Here is a 17,618-nt window from a genome sequence, read left to right on the forward strand (position 1 = left end):
TATATATATAAAATTACTTCTTTTAAAATCACAAAATCATTCTGATCTGCACATGCCACTTACCTACCAGAACGTGCTAGTAAGACAGTGCTACACATAGAAGTTCAAAATTAAGCACATAATGGCAGCCATAAGAGAGCAACAGTGTGGGGGAAAAAATAAAAAAAAAAAGTGGAGAAAATGCCTTAGGATTGCTGTTGTGTGGAACTAGGGAGAACCTCTACCAGTTTTCTATACAAACTGATATTCCTTGGTATGTATTTTCCCAGACACTTTCCATACAACCCAGCTGTTCCTCAGCTTCAGATGTCACCAACACCTCTCAAGCAGCACACGTAGTCTCCCAATCACTGACTGCCAGACTGCTCAAGCTGTGCTTTATGAAGCTGATAACAAGTTTCAGGTGGCCATGCAGTTGGGAGAACAAAATCAGTTCCATGTGAAATACCCACTAAGAATGACAGCTGCCTTTTATTTTTTAAAAATTAGCTTTCATCTTTGAAAGACTGAAATAATCCCAAATGTACTGTGAATGTCTGAAAGCAAGATACCAGAAAAACAGATTATCATAGTAACATCTGCATCCAATGGAAGGAACTGAAAAGTATGAGTCAGAGGCACGCAGAAAAGCACTGACAGCCAGTGCTTCAATATTTGGCTATGGAAAAAATGTGTATTATGCAGGGCAGATACATATTTTCAATCTAGGTGCTAAACAAAGCTTGCATCATGGCTCCAGACCACTTCCCAGAGCTTTTAAATTCATCACTTGCTTATCAGCATGGGGGTCAGTGAACACATGGACTGAAAACGCAGTGCTGCAATTCAAATTGAAAAGACTTTGAGATGCAGAACTGCTGATAGCCGTCTTCTCTATTCATGCTTGACAGCCAGTCAGGAAATGGGAGCCTAGGCTCCATGGTAAAGATACAACTTCTCTACACAATCAAATCTTGTTTGTAGTATCACCTGAAAATACAGCATCCAGTGTATTGCTTGACTTGGAAAAAGCTATATAGAATAGCCTTTTTAAGGAACTTTCTCCTTAACCCAAGGCCTAAGTAATATTGGTCTTGCTGACTGAGCATTATGGAAGTATATCTCACTGGAATGCGAGGAAAACTTCTGGATTTCAACAGCGGTAAAAGATATGTTCAAATACAACTTCAAAAATCAAGTTAAGCCCTGTAATAGCAGAGCAGATGAGGTATTACAATATGTTGCTCAGAGACAAATTGGTTACTGATTTTATAGAAAGAGGAACATTTTTCTTGCAGACAGAACGTGAAGGAGACAAGTTCATGAGGTAGAAACGTTTACTGCTTGATGAAGCAGTCATCTCTTAGCAAGAATGGCATAAAATCACCATCAAGCTTCACAATAATGATGATCATTGCAGAATCAAGTATCAGAATGGGATATTGAATATTCAGCTTAACAAGGAGTTTCCAAGCACAGAACTAACCCAGGTTACCTTTGTAATAACCAGGACACCACCTGGATAGCTCAAGACTAGGGGTGACCAAAGGGCATACACCACAGCAACCAGGCAGCAGAGCAGAAGCATCCATTGCTGAGCTTGGCTATCAAGTGAGCGCAGTAGTCAAGTATGGTTATGACTTACTGATACTACTGCAGTATTAGTAGGCTCAGCCATAGGCCAAGGTCCTGCTGTGCTCTGTGTTGTACAAACATTGTCTTTTGATTTGCAGTAGCATATAAGTCAGCCAGTACTGTAAATAATACAAATCTAAGAGTCTTGGGCAGGAGGGGGTATGAAGCAAATAGGGACATTGAGGAACAGTAGAACTTCATTAGCTGGCACAGAGCTAATCCGCACAACCTCTAATGTGCACTCAAAAGAAGGCGGTAGCCATTCTGTTTCTCAGCAGGGGAATAAAAGCTAAAACAAAGCTGCATTGAAACTTCATGCAACTCATATTTAATATACTTTCATAAAATATACTAATATACTACTATAGCACATATAAAAATATGAGGTATAATATGAATAATTTACACTTAGAAGAAACCTGGGAATTATAATGAACAATGCAATGCATTAGTATAACCTTTTTAAAATAAGACATCACGCACTGATCCTCAATATTCAGCTATTCTCAAATAACTCCTCAGTCATCAGTGTGAAGAAGAATATTTCCACTAGAAAAGCTGTTGTGTTTTTTCCCCTCTTCACATAAAAGACGTCCATGTCTCACATGCATCTCTCCATCACAGCAGCAACCCAGCATTTTGATTTTACTGTTTCACTTGGTTTCATTAAATACATTTCAGCAACCGAGGAAGACAGCATAAACATTGCACTAATGCAACAAACACAGAAGAGATTCAGGAGACAGTTTTTGCTCTAGATTCTTCTGAAGCATCACTCTCTAAACTATAGACCCAGTAGCACAGCATTTCCACTGCTCTTCACTTTGCAATCTTTATTTCAACCTCATACTCTAGAGGAAGAATATTCTCCTGTTATTCAGTAGTTCAGAATTCTAAATACAGCTTTCCCCTCCAGTTTCTACTGGGCACAACACTACCTTATTATTATAGAGTACAGTAAAAATGCATTTTTTTCTATTAGAATTGCCACTCATTTACCAAGCTTTGCTTGGTTGGCGTTACTGCTAGCCATTCTTCTCCACAACAGTACAACACAAATGAACTCTTATGAGCACCATCTGTTCCAGCACCACAGGTTAGAATATACATGATAATCAGGATATACTTTTCATCTCCTCCCTTCAATACTGTAAAATATTAATTGGAGTAAGATGATAAAACAAATGTATCTTAGCAATATGGCAATATGGCAAGGGAAACAACACAGCTGTGCCACTACTATCAAACAAGTCTAAGGTTTTATTAATTACAGTTCAATTTGTATCCAGATGAAACCTAGCATCAGTAAGATACTTCTCATTGCAGGAAAGATTTATTTTGAATAAACCAATCCAAATCCATTTCAGACTGAACTCACTTGTGAACATGCATTCATAACCAAAGGATTTCACAAGCTGTTTCTTAGGATTCCCCATCAATGTTGAAACTTCTGCATGAAGTGATTGCACACTGCAAGTGACTGCAGTGAGGTATTTTTGCCACTGGTGCAAGCATTTTAGTTCTAAAGGCTGCAGTTATTCACCATATTGTCCAATTTGTTAACAATAGAGACAGCAGAAGCAGAAACATGCTGGTCAATGAGGCCATCCAGAACACACGTCATCTATTTCAATACAGATATACTTAACAAGTAAAATATAAGCTGTCAGCAGAAAAAGTACTGCTCTTTTAATAAGCAGTTCTAGCCGTTGCTGGGACATCAGGCCTGGGCCTCGCCAGTTCTTTTCACTTGTGTGTTATCATGTAAAGACAGTGTCAAGAAAGAAAAAATGGGGTGGAGGGAAAGTTTCGCTTAAATATTTTTTAAGTCAGTGTAAGTTAAAGTATAAGTAGATGCAGTCCGTGTTCATATCCTAAGGACTTGCCACAGCTGATCAAATACTTACAAGTGTAGGTTCTGGAAAAAACAGATTGCAGCTACTTTAGTGTGACTTTGCAAAGGAAAGGTATCAGCACTCCTTCCTTGACCCATTTGCACATGCCAAAAAAGAACTGCTAGGGATCTCCTGAGTTATTCAGTCAAGCCCACACTGGCTATTCCATTACGCAATTCTTTTCATACATTGTGTTTAAAAGTAACTAGAGGTTTTGCCCTTCCAATACCACTGGAAAGCGGCTCCAGAAGCTCAGTGTTTGAATCACTATGTAAATCCTCCTACTTCCCATCTAATTTTATTCATGCCTAGCAGAAACCTATTTGTTCTTGTGCCAGCACTAGCATTAACAGCTTATTCCCCCTGCTGGTTGAAATATCCAGGATGTCAATGCTTACAGCATCAAAGCCCAAGAAGAAATGGGTAAAAATATGAAACTGCAGATGAAAACAGAAAGGATGTTATCTTCAGCACAGAGATGGCCAGAATTGCAAGGGCCACATTATCTTGAGAGGCGGAAGGAATACGGCCATGCCAGCATAATCCTTGCTTGAACTACTAAACCTCACCAAGAAAAGGAATGCGCTAGCTACAGCTACTAGTAGTAGGAAGCTGGTTCTCTCGACACAGGCATACAGCATTTAAAAAAGTACTATAGTTGATTTTTTTTTTTTTAATGTTCCCCCAAAATTCTGAAAAAACCCTACTCTTTCTCCAGCATTTACAGGTGCTGTGGGTGCTGCCCAAGTAACAAATCTTTACAGTCCGATTTTCTGCATGCATCCAGCAGAGCCCTGTGCTGATGTTGCTGCCATCACTGCTGTAATCCTATGATATAAAAGGTAGGTAAAAATGCTGAATAGCAGCAGTGTTAGTCAGGAGAGGAAAACCTCAGCATTTCCATAAAATGCAGCTCTACGAAATAGGAAAAAAATAGAAACTGCTACATCCAATTATGCATTCTGCCTTTTCTCCATAGATAAACTTGGACCAGTTTCCCTGTTCCTTTCCTAATTAGGCATAGGGATGAATCATCAGATATGAAACGCACTATCCTGAAAGATAGAGAACATACATAGCATTTGGCACTGACTCCTCATGAGACCCTAAATCAATATCTAAGCATCACCTATGATGAATTTGTAAGAAAAACTAGTGTAAAGTGATACCAAAGTATTGCACTAGAGGTTTAGGATGCCCCCTACATTTGAGTTTTTATAGGGTATCTTTTTGTTATATAAACAACTGTGTTGAATTGGTGTAAATGGAGATCTATATATCTGTATCTCCATCTATCTATTTGTGTGTGCATGTGAATAACATACCAGATTGGTATATTACCACCCTTCTCCTAGCCTTCTTGCCCCAGCATTCTAAGCTCAATTTCTTAAAAGTTTGACATACGACTACATAACACCATTAGTTAGTTGGCTTTCCCCAACTAACTGGTCCAAACTCATGGGTTCCCAAATTTTGAAAAGGTCTCTCAGATTTGATGATTCTCAGCACTCACCTACCAAAGTCACTGTCTAGTACTATCTACGTGGTAGATTTGTAACATCACAACAAAATCATTCACTTATGCCAGTGAGCACTTTTTATAATTTCTGCAGTCAATTTCTTCAGTGGATTCCTGCTTCCTAAGAAAGCTACAAGAGATCTTTCAATTTCCCAAAGATAAAATAAATAATCTAAAGCCAACGATATTTACTAGTTTACTAGACTCAAGCTGTCAACATGGTAATGCAGTGAATGTTCTAGGCAATTACTACTTCTATCAGTTTGGTGTACAGGAAAATGAGATCCCATCACTCTTTCCTAACGTAGAACTAATCTTTCCAACTTTCTGCTTGTTTTCTTGACCAAGATCTCGGTCACAAACCTCTACAACACAAAATAAAACAAAACCCCACAATCATGATAGCAGATACTCCACACTCACCCTCACAAGAGCCCCATACAATCTGACCATGTTTGGTACATCAAGAACCAACGCTTGAGGATGTGAAATTGTGCTCCTTATCCCACAGCTTCCATTCTTCCTTTCGCCCACATGAACTTACACTTAGTCACCCTTCAAAGACCTTATTATTTCTTTTCATGCATATGCTCCCCGTGGTTACCTGGGGTTGCGTATCCCACTGGTTAACCATAAAGTTTAAACACACATAATTATGGGTTGTTATTATGAAAACGTAGCAGGTTTTGAAGACTTAATGGAAATTAAAATAGCATTACGGTACCCTGCATGCAGCATCTTTGCAGCATACATGATAGAAGTGCTAGTTCTCCTATAGCATATCCCTTCTCCCCCCACTCCCCACTGTAGAAAATCCATCCTTTTTTTCCCCTCTCTATGATTACTAATAAAACTACTACTTACAGAGAATTCATGAATTTGCTTTTCTCTAAAATTCTATCCACATCTTATGGCTAATAAATGTTCCAAATTTAACCATCTTCCAGCTTCTCCTGCATTATCTTGCTGCAGAAAATATTTGCTTATTGTAAGCAATTCCAGAAAATTAGTTGAAAGGAACCAATTTGCTGATAATCAAAGCAATGCAATTATCAAGTTAGTGAGCAAGAACCAAAATCAAAAGGAATCACAATTCTGAGTAAATTGGGATTCAGACCAAACCCTCTTCTCACAACAAAGGCATGCCTGAAACTTGCATTGTATGGCTGCAAAAATCAAGAGTTTAGTTACAGAAACTGAATTACTCTTAGTTTTTATTTCTGTTCCTACATGCTGATGCTGCATATTGAGCATGAAGTGCAAAAGGACTTCTTAAATAAATACACTCCAAATGGTAGAGATTAAAGCATAAGCCGGTAGGGAAACATGACTGAAGACACAAAGCAGATTAATTGCACAGTTTGAAGTACAATCTGACCTCTGCAGATCAAGGTTTTTCCCACTGGACAGTGCTTTCCTGCTTTTACATTAAATTGGCCTCATCCCAGAATTTATGCTGCTCTCCAACACTGCTGCATAATCAATGAAACTTCCATTTACCAAAGAGAGCCTACTGAGCACAAGATGTCTTTTTCCTTATTCTGGCAACTGATAAATTGAGTTTTCTTATAAAATAACTGCATCTTAACGGCCACAGCCATCTATTGATTTAGCTGCTTTTTAAGCAATACAACAGTCTTTCATAATATTATGCCACCTACCATTTTTATGGAGGAAATGACAATGGCTGAATTAACATGGGCATGAAGCATCAGTGTAATTAAAAAAGAAGAAAATGAAATGATATTGAGAATGAAAGCATAGCTGAGTTATGTAAGCTCTTCTGCATTATTTTGCTAAGAAACAATCAGAAAAAACCCATGCAATTTTAATCCAGCTCTAGAAGATTGGCCACTCAACAGTACAGTTCAAAATCACAGGCTGTTTTATAATAGCTAAAGAATCACACTTTATTTTTTTTTTTACCCCTCAACAGTTTTACCCTCGCCTTTCCCACTCTACACTGTAGCACAGTGCCCAGACAGTAGAGAACTGCACTGGTCACTGTGCAGGAGCTACCATGCTTGAGTAGTCCCTGATTTCCAAGCATAAATACAGGTTAAAGCTGCCAATGTGTTTCATGTGACCTCGAATTCTCTGTGGACCTATCCTCAGCAGCATGGCCACCTTCAATTTGCCTTTAATTCTATTTTGCTTTCTTTTAGAGAGGAAAATGCTGGCCACAGCTTACTGAGTACTTCCTCTTCACTGCTGGGCTACCAGGGAAGTTGTATTTAGCAATTCCTAATGTCAGAGCAGCCCTTACAGATGTGGCCATATGACAACAGCCTTCTGTCTGGGCTTAGATAAGCACACAAATTGGCTTAAAAGTGGCATTTAAATGCTGGCTTCTGGAACTCTTTCATCTCACACGTGCAGAGGTAGTGAGTTGCAGAGCCAAAACTGGCATCTGTACTGGAAGCATTAATGTGCTTACACAGTCAGGGTATAAAATATAATTTGGTTTATATGAGCTGTCATACAGCTGTACTATAGAGCTCAAACTTAAAATATTCATGACCATTCTGGCAGTCTCTTCTTTTTCTTCTTCCCCTCCAAGAGAGCAATGAAGAAACAGTCTCAAATTTTCAGATATAACTATTTGTTTTACAGAGAGAACATCTTTTGTTGGGCTGCCAAGCTTGAGTCATCCCTACAGAGTCATTTCTAGAAGCAGGCACACAGAACTGACAGCTGATCGCAAGCTATTTCCTAACTTACATAAAAATTTTAAAGGTTTAAAAGCAACCTAGTAAAATTAAGAAACAGAAACCTTTATACTGGCAAATATTAATAAAAATTATTGTTTTCTGTAGTTATGAGTAAACGTTTTTAATTCACAGTACAATGTCACTGAGAAAGTGATGCACTTAAACTGCAGGAGAACACTCTGAAGGTGGAGGTACAATAACTGCCAGCTTGCTACCACAATTTGGGCTGCCCTGCTTACCTCTTCACACCATGGTTCTGGTGATAGACCTCATGGGACTCCAAGCAACAGAAAGTGGCACAGGAGCAATGGACTCCAACAATTTCACCACCAATACTGCTATGAGTAGAAATGCAGCCTACTAGCCATGCCAGAGAAAAGAGGCAACAAAGAAGCTCTAGCAGGTGACATGTTACAGTACTAAAGAGGCAAACAGCAGAAGTTAAAGTTGTTAGCACCTACAAAGTCCAGGTAAGCAATCTTTGCTTTGGAATTTTTCACTCACTAGAGACAGGAGTGTAATAGCAAAGTTTCAAGTTAATTACTAATTTGAACCGTTAAAGTGATACTCATTTCATTCTGAGAAAAGGCTATCTTCTTTGATCATTTGCTGAATCTTTAAGTAAGCAGGATGAATGGATTACTTGATGTACGAAACCAAAAATGCATTCCCTTCCGTTTCCTTTGAAATAAAGTTAACAATGCATAGGATAAGGTTCACGCTAAGTCTGACAGACCACAATCCTCTTTCCTGCTAGCCCAGTCAATTGCAACATAAATTCAGTATCCAAACTGGCCTCAGGTGAAGCTGCCAGACCATCCTGATATCTTTGTCTGACTTTCCGGTCACTTTGATGTGAAAAGGCTGCATGTTTACACCACCATTTTCAGATGTGAAGTTTAATACTCAGAGTGGCAACTGGATTCTGGCTTAGAGATAGAAAATATATTTGCTTCACAATTTAATATGTGCTAAAGCAAAATTTGAATATGGAAGCACTGTTAGTTATATCAAACCTTTTGATCTACAACATTACTGAAGGATATCTAAAACCTGATCATATCTGAGAGTTTCCAATAATATTGCTCTATTTAACACGTAGAAATGGAAAGCAAAACACATGGAAGTATAGTACAAACACTGTCTAACCTGCCATATCAGTTAGCATGGACACAATTATTCAGTCTCATGATTATAGCATAAGTTCAGAGCAGAGACATCGCTCACACACAGAAAAATAATATTGAGATGACCTTCCTTTCTAACTCATTTTTCTTCATAAATATCACCAGTATGGAGAGATATGGGGGATGATAACTTAAATCTTATTATAAAAATAATGTAAAGTTGTAGTCTTGAATGTAATTGAACGTTAATCTGAATTTTAACTTTCTTGGAGACAGGAAAATCTAAAATGCAGATATATGTCTCAAGGAAGAAGTTTATTTCCTTAGTATAAGTTAAAGCCCAAGAGCATTCTCTGAAAGAGAGCTGTGACAAAAGGTGCCGAGTATTTGGCCAGCTGACCTCTCACCATCACTGTTGCAAAGCACATTTTAACATGTGTGTGTAGCACGGAGATATCAGTGCATCAGCCAAAATAGGTCAATGTTGTCCAGGTAATCCATGGCAAAGAGAGTCACAGAACTGTAGGAGTTGGAAGGGACCTCTAAAGGTCAAGACCAACCTCCCTGCTACAGCATGTTCTCTATAGCAGGTCACACAGGCAGGCATCTAGATGGGTTTTGAATATTTCCAGAGGAGTCTCCACATCTCTGAGCAGCCTGTTTAAGTGCTCTGTCATGCTAACAATAAATAAATTCTTCTTTGTATTAGTATGGAACTTCCTATGTTCCTGTTTCTGCCCACTGCTCTTTGTTTTATTGCTGGCTTATAGTCAACATGTTGTCCACCGGAATACCAGGTCTTTCCCAGCAGAGTCCCTCCCCAGCAGGTCAGCCCCTAACCTTTATTGATGTGTATGGTTATTCCTCCTCAGATGCAGGACTTCACACTTGCCTTTGTTGAACCTCACCAGGTTCCTCTCTGCCCAGCTCTCCAGTGAGTCCAGGTCTGTGGGGGCAGAGCAGGTATGTTTATATATGCCAAGGAAATCATGGAGAGCTTGGGAGGTGAAACCCTCAGCAATCCACCAGCTCTGTTGACCCCTATGCAAGTACCCTGCAGGCGAGCTCTCCTCCTGCCAGGCCTTCAAACTTTCACAGAACTGACAGTACTCACATTTTAACGCATATGTTAAAATGTACTTTGCAACAGTGATGGTGAGAGGTCAGCTGGCCAAGTACTCAGAACCTTTTGTTACGGTTCTCTTTCAGAGTATGCTCTCTGGCTTGAACTTATACCAAGGAAACAAACTTCTTCCTTGAGACATATCTGAATTAGCCTTCTGCTGCATCTGCCACTTCTCCCAGCTTTGCATCATCAGCAAACTAACTGAAGATGGACTCAATCCCTTCACCCAGGGAACTGATGAAGATGCTGAACAAAACTGGACCCAGCACTGACTCATGGAGAATGCCACTAGTAACAGGCCTCCAACTAGACTCTACATAGCTGATCACAGCTGTCTGAGCTCTGCCAGTTCACCAGTCCTCATTTCACTTCAGAATCCTCCCAGCTGGCTTACTGCTGCATGAACACGACTGCTGTCTCTTGCAGGTTTCAGGACAAGCACAGTACCCTTTCATTTTCACCATCCCTTGGCTTCTTACTCTCATGTCTCTGTTGGAATTGAGGCACCTGCAAAAGGGGACTTCAGAACTGTATTAAAAGCATAACCCCTCTGAACTGCTATGGAAGAAAGGGAATTCTCCAGGCACATGGAGGAGCATCTTAGGTTTCATCACACGGTTTTCCCTCGTTAGTCAAGCAGCTTTTTTACTGGCCTCTTTCTGGATCCTCTGCTGTGATGTTACGTTGTCACTTCAACGGAAGTGAAAGTAATGAGACAAGAAGTGCCAAACACTCATTTTGCAAGCCCCATAGCATGTCTTTCACAGAACTCAGATGCTCTATCACAAGGAGATACCAAGAGATCATTTGCTGCCTCCTCTGAAAAATCAACACTGTTTTGATGGAAGATGCAGCCATTTCTTATTTATCATGCCAAACTCAACTTCCATCCAGCATAAATCTTGGTGGGATTTGAATTATGCTGACAACAAGCCATGTTACCTTTCCAATTGACTCTACAGATAGCATAGATTTCTCAGTTATTTTTTTTTTTTTTACAGTATAGTTGTCTTCAATTGTGCACAGGGATTTTCCCACCACCTTGCCCAACAAACATTTCTGTCCAAATATGAAAGTTAACTCATATTCAGAAGGCTCTCTGCTCAGGGCAAATACTAATAGCATACTATGTGCCAGGAGGAAAAGGATTAGGCCTCCCCCAGCCATCTGCTGAGTATGCTTTGCCAGTGTCAGATGAGTGTTTTTACTAGATAAACTGCAAGAATACATCCATTTACAACATTGTAACTTCATAGTTTTCCATTAAAAATATGATTTTGCATAATGCAAAAAGGAGAGATGTAAGTACACCACAGAACAATAAGACAGAATTATGTTTTTGAATCGCAAGTTTTAACTTGAGGCATACTGACACCAGGGGAAATGTCCACATAATGCAAGTGTTTAGAGATTTCATAAGTCACTCTCAAGACATTCATATTTGCTGAGCAAATACTTATGTGATTAACCATCTGAGTAGGAAAATTTAAACTGGCTTGTTAGATGGGGAAAAAAAAGACTTTGAAATTTATTTGGAGAAAGTAATGCTCTAGGGCGTAAGAGGAAGAGAATTAGTGATTCCCTCAATTCCCATTTGTCACACCATTTTTTCAAATTATTTTCAGTTACGATAACAGATAAGTTCTACTCTGTAGAAGAGTAATTAAATTTGCAAGTGAAGTTTGATAATATTCCTATATTATTTAATTGCAGTTTGAAATCAAACATACCTGTCTTGTTTTCAGTTTCCTACCAGGGAGAATGGAGTTCCAGCTCTAGATGAGATTATGCCTCTTCAGATGCTGAGCTACTCAGAAGCAGGTAGACATCATTACTGAGACACGTCTACACCTGACCCTGCTTGGACTTGGGAATTGCTGGGGAGCAGATATGTTTATATATGCCAAGGAAATCATGGAGAGCATGGGAGGTGAGACCCACAGCAATCCACCAGCTCTGAGACCCCTATGCAAGTACCCTGCAGGTGAGCTCTCCTCCTGCCAGGCCTTCAAGCAGAACAGGAACTTAGTGTTTCTCTATCTGCTACTCCTAAAACAAATAGAAGAAACTCAAAGAGAGGAGATAGTATATAGCCTACTGCCACTGTCTGAAATCAGGACAGAAAATGCTTACTGCTAAGTTAAGCATCAAAGATCAGCTTTCCTCTTGCTTCAGTATATTACAGTCTATTAGGTGGATCCTAAAAAATAATTAAAAAGAACAGAAAACCTTACCAAGAACTGCTGAACAGCTTTTTCAGAATCAGAACATGAAGTACATTGTAGGGACCAAACCTGGACAGAGCTTTACACCTAGAAAGAATTATCCTTGAAGTTTCTAATTCCTTTAACATCTATACAACAGCAGCTCTACTGCACTTATGTCACAAGAACAAGTCTTCACACTGACACATTTTAAAAATAACTCATGAGTAAGATCTTGTTCTCATTTCTATAAAACCTCTCCTCCCAATGATAAAAACTAGTTAATAATTTAACAAAGTAATCCAAGTGTTCTAAAAATGGCACAGAGTCATTTATATTTAAAGACAGTGCTTAGTTATAGGAGATTAATCTGTGAGAAAGGACTATTGTTTTGTAAAGCAAACACTTCCAAATCATCTACATAGGCTCCTAACACCACTTGCCTAGGGATGACTGTTGGCCATTCACTCCTTATCTTGACCACTCTCATATTAGACAATTGTTTCATTGAGAAGAGTGGTTGCCTGCAGACTAATTTATGACTCCACAAGAGGTTAATGCGGTTTGATTCATGCAATGAAGCTCTTAGTCCATCACGTTAACCAGGCCCTACCAAAGTCAACCCCTGCAATTATTTTTTCTTAATCTGAAAATAGGAAAAAATTGGAGATTTTATGTTTCTTTGGTGTATCCTGGAAGATTTGAAGATTATCAAGGACTTCTATTTATTTTGAATGCCAATTTTTATGTATTAGTTTCAGGTCACCTAGGGCCTGATCCTAATAAATAGCTAGCAAAGACTAAGTCTGGCATCCAGACCATTCAGACATCTAAGAGTGAGTGAGTGCATACATTGATTTGAAACTAAAGTCAAAATTAGTGAGCATTTTCAAAATACTGCTTTTAAGCTTCTTACCTCCCTTTCCCCACCTTTAAAACAAGCACGAGACTAGTTTATCATGAGAAAACATTGTCGAGAATAATAACCAAACAGAAATGGAAAATGAAAAAAAAAAAAACCAAACATATGCGTTTTCATTGTCTCGATAGTGTATCCCAACATTTTCTACATTTCACCTTGTAGGCAGAAAGCACAAATATTTTTAAATGTTTTGACTGGCACTCACGTCCCAAGATTTTTAATAAGTTTTAGCCTGTCTAAATAGTAATAAAATTTTGTAACCCAATCTATGAATGCAGAACACTGAGCTAGTGGATAACTGAAAGTGAAGCCTGAAAGAAAAATTATGGTTCCAGGGCATTTTCTGATTTGGTTTATAAATAGATGGTTTTGACATAGCAGTCACAAAAATAAAGCTACAGTTAGCAAGCCTGAGGCAGCTGTGCAGCTGGGAGAAGCGCGTACTCTGGCAGCCAATCTGTGCAGTCGCCTATGTTGTGATACATGCTATCAAAACACCAGTTAAGAATACAGCAAGAATTAACATTTCGGCTCAAGGCAGAGTGACAGGAAACAAACTTTGATTTTTATATTATCCAATATGTAAACCATTGAACAAAAGCAAACAAATTAGATTCCTAATTGGAAGCAGCAGATTAACCGTAACAATACAAACATTTTTGTCCTTCTTCATGTGAGACAGATAAATTAATGTGACAACGTTTTCTGTATTTGCAAAGCATTTTCAGAATGATAAATATTGGTTTATTTTGCTAGACAGTTGCATCAAATGAACAGAAATATTTTTGGAATCTGAATAGTGGAATGAACACTCCATTGAAAAAGAAATCCTATTTAGGGAATGATCCAGATATTTCTGCAACTGGAGGTTTCTGCATTAACACCAGCTAATCTCAGACCAACCACGTGGATGAATATTGTGCCACAGCTGGAGCAGCCTGACAGTCTAAAGCAGTAGAAAGCTTTAAAGATTTCAGTTGAAGCTTAGAAGTAGGACTCCCAGAACTAATGGAAACCTGCTGGTCATCTCTAAGTTGATTTAAGCTCCAACTTATAGCAGTCATGTTCTATTATCCTTTGCTGAACAGAACAGACATAGCAAATTGGATGTTTAATTTGTATAAAATTAGGACCCACATCTAAAGTTTCAAAAACCCCACTTACTTCAACATAATAATTTGTTGATCCATCTTTGAATGAAACAGTTTGAATGAAACAAAGCCTAATGCGTGCTTAAATTTGAATGAATAAAGGCCCTCAGTGAGTATCATGAGGATCTTTTGTGCTATATTAAAAAATCTCTTTAATCAAGAAAAATATTTCCTTCCCCTTTACTTAGCATCTCTTCAAAACATTCTTCAGCACAGTAGACACAGACACATATTTTGCAATCACAAAATAAACATTTCATGTGTGCTAATAGAATATTATAAGGTTGAAAAAGAACAGATATACTTCCACACAATGTTTACTAAATAGTCTCAAGCAGTTTATGATCTTATGTAACCTCTGTTTACATCATCAGCATTGTTTGAATGTTTACTCAAAAATTTAAAAATCGAGCAAAGAGCATTGACATTTAGCATGTAAATACTCCAGAATTCATCATCTAGAAAAAAAAGTGTGTACTTGAAAGCACAAATATGAGAAATGGTTATGAGTGATAGGCCACTTTGAAGAATTAGAAACATGAAACAAAGTTAAACATAAGGTTATAAACCTGCACACTGAATTTCACCACCCAGTCCTTTCATATCCACATACAGACTGAGCATTTGGATTGACAAGACAAACTCACAACTTTAATACTTTGCATAAAATTTCCAGGAGTATGCATGAGCTGGAAGTTGATGTCCTTCCCCCCTCGCTAGACGTAATTCAAGAACTTGGTAAGAAACATACAGTATGATGACAATGGATTCACAAGCAAGCTTTTTGGAAAAAATGTCAATTCTTTCCCACTATAAAGTTGAGATAAATTACCATATTTACAAAGCAGGAAGACAGCACCATCCTCCTACCAAGGACAGACCAAGAACTTGAACTGATGATAAGAACATGCCGCCATACACAAACAAGAAAATGAAAACAAATCCCCACTGTAAATTTAAACATAACAAGAAAGACAATACAATTACATGCCATGAATGTAAATTCAGCTCCTCAATAGAAATTTATCTATGTTATGAGTCTTTGTTCATAACAGATTTAGAAGAATGCAGTGGAAGAAATGCACTGCTCTGTCCAGTATTACTGGCACAGCTGTTCTATAGCACTTATATTTACATCCCTAGCTACTGAAGTAGATATCACTGGTGCCACTTAACACAGCTTGCCTTTTTGCACCACTGTACCAATCTGCTTTGGAGAAAGCAATGGCAGCACAAGCCAATGAAGGAATTCTGTTTTAAACCACCTTCCACAACCCTTTCTCATCAGAAACTATTTAATCTGATTAGCAGAAAGTCAAAATATAATTTCCCTTCAAAGGAAATTGTAAATTGACTGTAAAAAATGGACTGTAAAAAAAAAAAAGTAAATACAGAAATCATTTTAAAAGCTCTCAAAGCTCAGAACAAGCCCTAAAGAAAGAAGCCACAGTGAGTTACCCTGAGCATTACATTTGCAAAATTTCATTAAATTTAATTAACACAAAGCCAGTTAGAACAAAATATTAGACATAAGGCAAAGCAAGCCAAAACAAAAATCTCAGGCAAAAACAAATGGTTCTGTGAATCTCAAGATGATAGGAACAGAAGGCTTGCCAAAATACAGCTGTCAGATTTAACGACAAACATTTCTGACATATAAAAAGCACAGTCCACATTTCTTCCCCCTTTAAGAATGTGGGTCTTATGAAGAAAAAAATGAATATGAATTTTTAACCAATTCTTTTCTGTGAATTAAATTTTTTTGTTTTCTAACATGCTCTAAAGTTATACAAAATAAGGGAAAACAGAGGACTTGACCCTGCCTGCATAGGAGAGCTGAGAAGGATGCGGTAGCCAACAGAACAAGACACAAGCACTAAAAGCATATGTGGATACTCGGCCCTCTTTTAAAGTTTTCTTGAAAAGGCAGAGATGTATGAGGACATAAGCAATAGCTTATTGTGTAATTACTATATATGTGATAAAGACAAATCATACTAATCACACCCTAATCTCTGAGAAAATAAAAATGAAGAACTCTGCATCACAGATGGAATTCTTTTTTAAAAAAGGGAGGACTGTAAGGGAGAAAAAGCACAGGAAAAAATTACTACTAACCTGATCTTTGTTATAGAATTGTCTGTAAACTTGGAAGTAAAAAAAAAAAGTTATTTTCAGTTCTGTATTATCTGTTAAGCTCTTAAAAAAAAACCTATGCTTACCAACGCATTTCACAAAAAACATGGAACTCCAACATTTAAAGAAAGAATACTGAAGATAACTCTGGATAATATTAAACATTTGTGTTCTTGTGTGGTATGAATGTTAACTAACTAGTAGGTGAAAATACAAACTCTGACTCCAACTTTATCCTGCCCCAAATTCAACTCAGAACTGCGATACGTTGGCAATAACTTAAGAAATGATAATTAGCTAAAATAAAAGGGAGAATGAAAATATTAGACATTCAGAAATCTAAAGATATGAAATACCTGTTGCAAAAGCTCAGTATGTTTACTTTTAATTGTACGAAGGTTGAGTCTAATGCTATAGAAAAGTAAAGAAAAGCACAAGTTTCTATCATCTGATTGATTAGTCATTACTAAGAATTTTAACAGAGCTGTTTCCAGCGTTTGGAAATTCCTGCCAATAGCCACATACTGCCTTAGAACTTCATTATTAACTGCTTTCTTCTAAAAGAAATGGGTGTGCAACCTTTGTTTACTCCTTTCTCCCCTGTAAACAGTTGCCGAAAGGACCAGAAGGAAAAAAAAGAAATACCATCCATGTTTTAAGCAAATAAATGTAACATGCCAGGAGAAAGAATGAGGGAACATGAACTGAACTATCACAGAAAGAGAATGGATTTTGACAGTTGTTTGCAAAGGTTCGGGCAAAACAAATATAAATATTAAAATCTTTTTTTGAAAAAAAAAAAAAAGGAAAAATAACTGATTATTCATTGCTCTCATTCCTATCTCATCCCTTTAAACTGTTTTACTCCTCATTTCTACCTCTAATCTCAAAAAAGCAAGTCATGCATGCACATCACATCCACAAAGGATGAAACATGTCCTGAGGACTATAAGCCTATCCTCTTTGCTGTTAGTTCTTACAGCACAATCTCCAGGCCAGTAGGTACTTCCATGCACAAGTTAGCAAGACTAAGTTTGATTCTGCAACTAATCTGCTCAATATTAATAATGACTGAGGTAGAGTATAACCAGTATTTTCAGTGCAGCAGTGCCAACATCAGTGCAGTGTGACACAGTAAATATGGAAACCTGACTGGCTTTAACATGTTAAAGTATATCTCTTGCATCCTAGAAGATATTTAAAAAAAAAAAAA

At 37.9% G+C, this 17,618-nt stretch overlaps 1 protein-coding gene and 1 long non-coding RNA gene across 13 annotated transcripts in view; one reads left to right on the forward strand and one right to left on the reverse strand.

Moving 5' to 3' along the window:
- The window catches only part of LOC104911655, an 18,214-nt gene extending 1,171 nt beyond the window's left edge, over nucleotides 1-17,043 (forward strand). The window contains exons 2-6 of one of the 5 annotated variants that reach the window (XR_004160303.1): nucleotides 4,228-4,351; nucleotides 7,872-8,209; nucleotides 11,738-11,976; nucleotides 14,946-15,007; nucleotides 17,016-17,043. This is a non-coding gene — a long non-coding RNA (uncharacterized LOC104911655). The other 4 variants (XR_004160302.1, XR_002116598.2, XR_794097.3 and 1 more) reach the window with 4 other exon arrangements.
- ADAM23 (ADAM metallopeptidase domain 23) overlaps nucleotides 1-17,618 on the reverse strand; it is a 102,322-nt gene that overhangs the window by 66,552 nt on the left and 18,152 nt on the right. The gene's annotated exons all lie outside the window — the stretch shown is intronic.

Source organism: Meleagris gallopavo, chromosome 7 (genome assembly GCF_000146605.3).
Source record: "Meleagris gallopavo isolate NT-WF06-2002-E0010 breed Aviagen turkey brand Nicholas breeding stock chromosome 7, Turkey_5.1, whole genome shotgun sequence".
In the NCBI taxonomy this organism is placed as follows: Eukaryota; Metazoa; Chordata; class Aves; order Galliformes; family Phasianidae; genus Meleagris; species Meleagris gallopavo.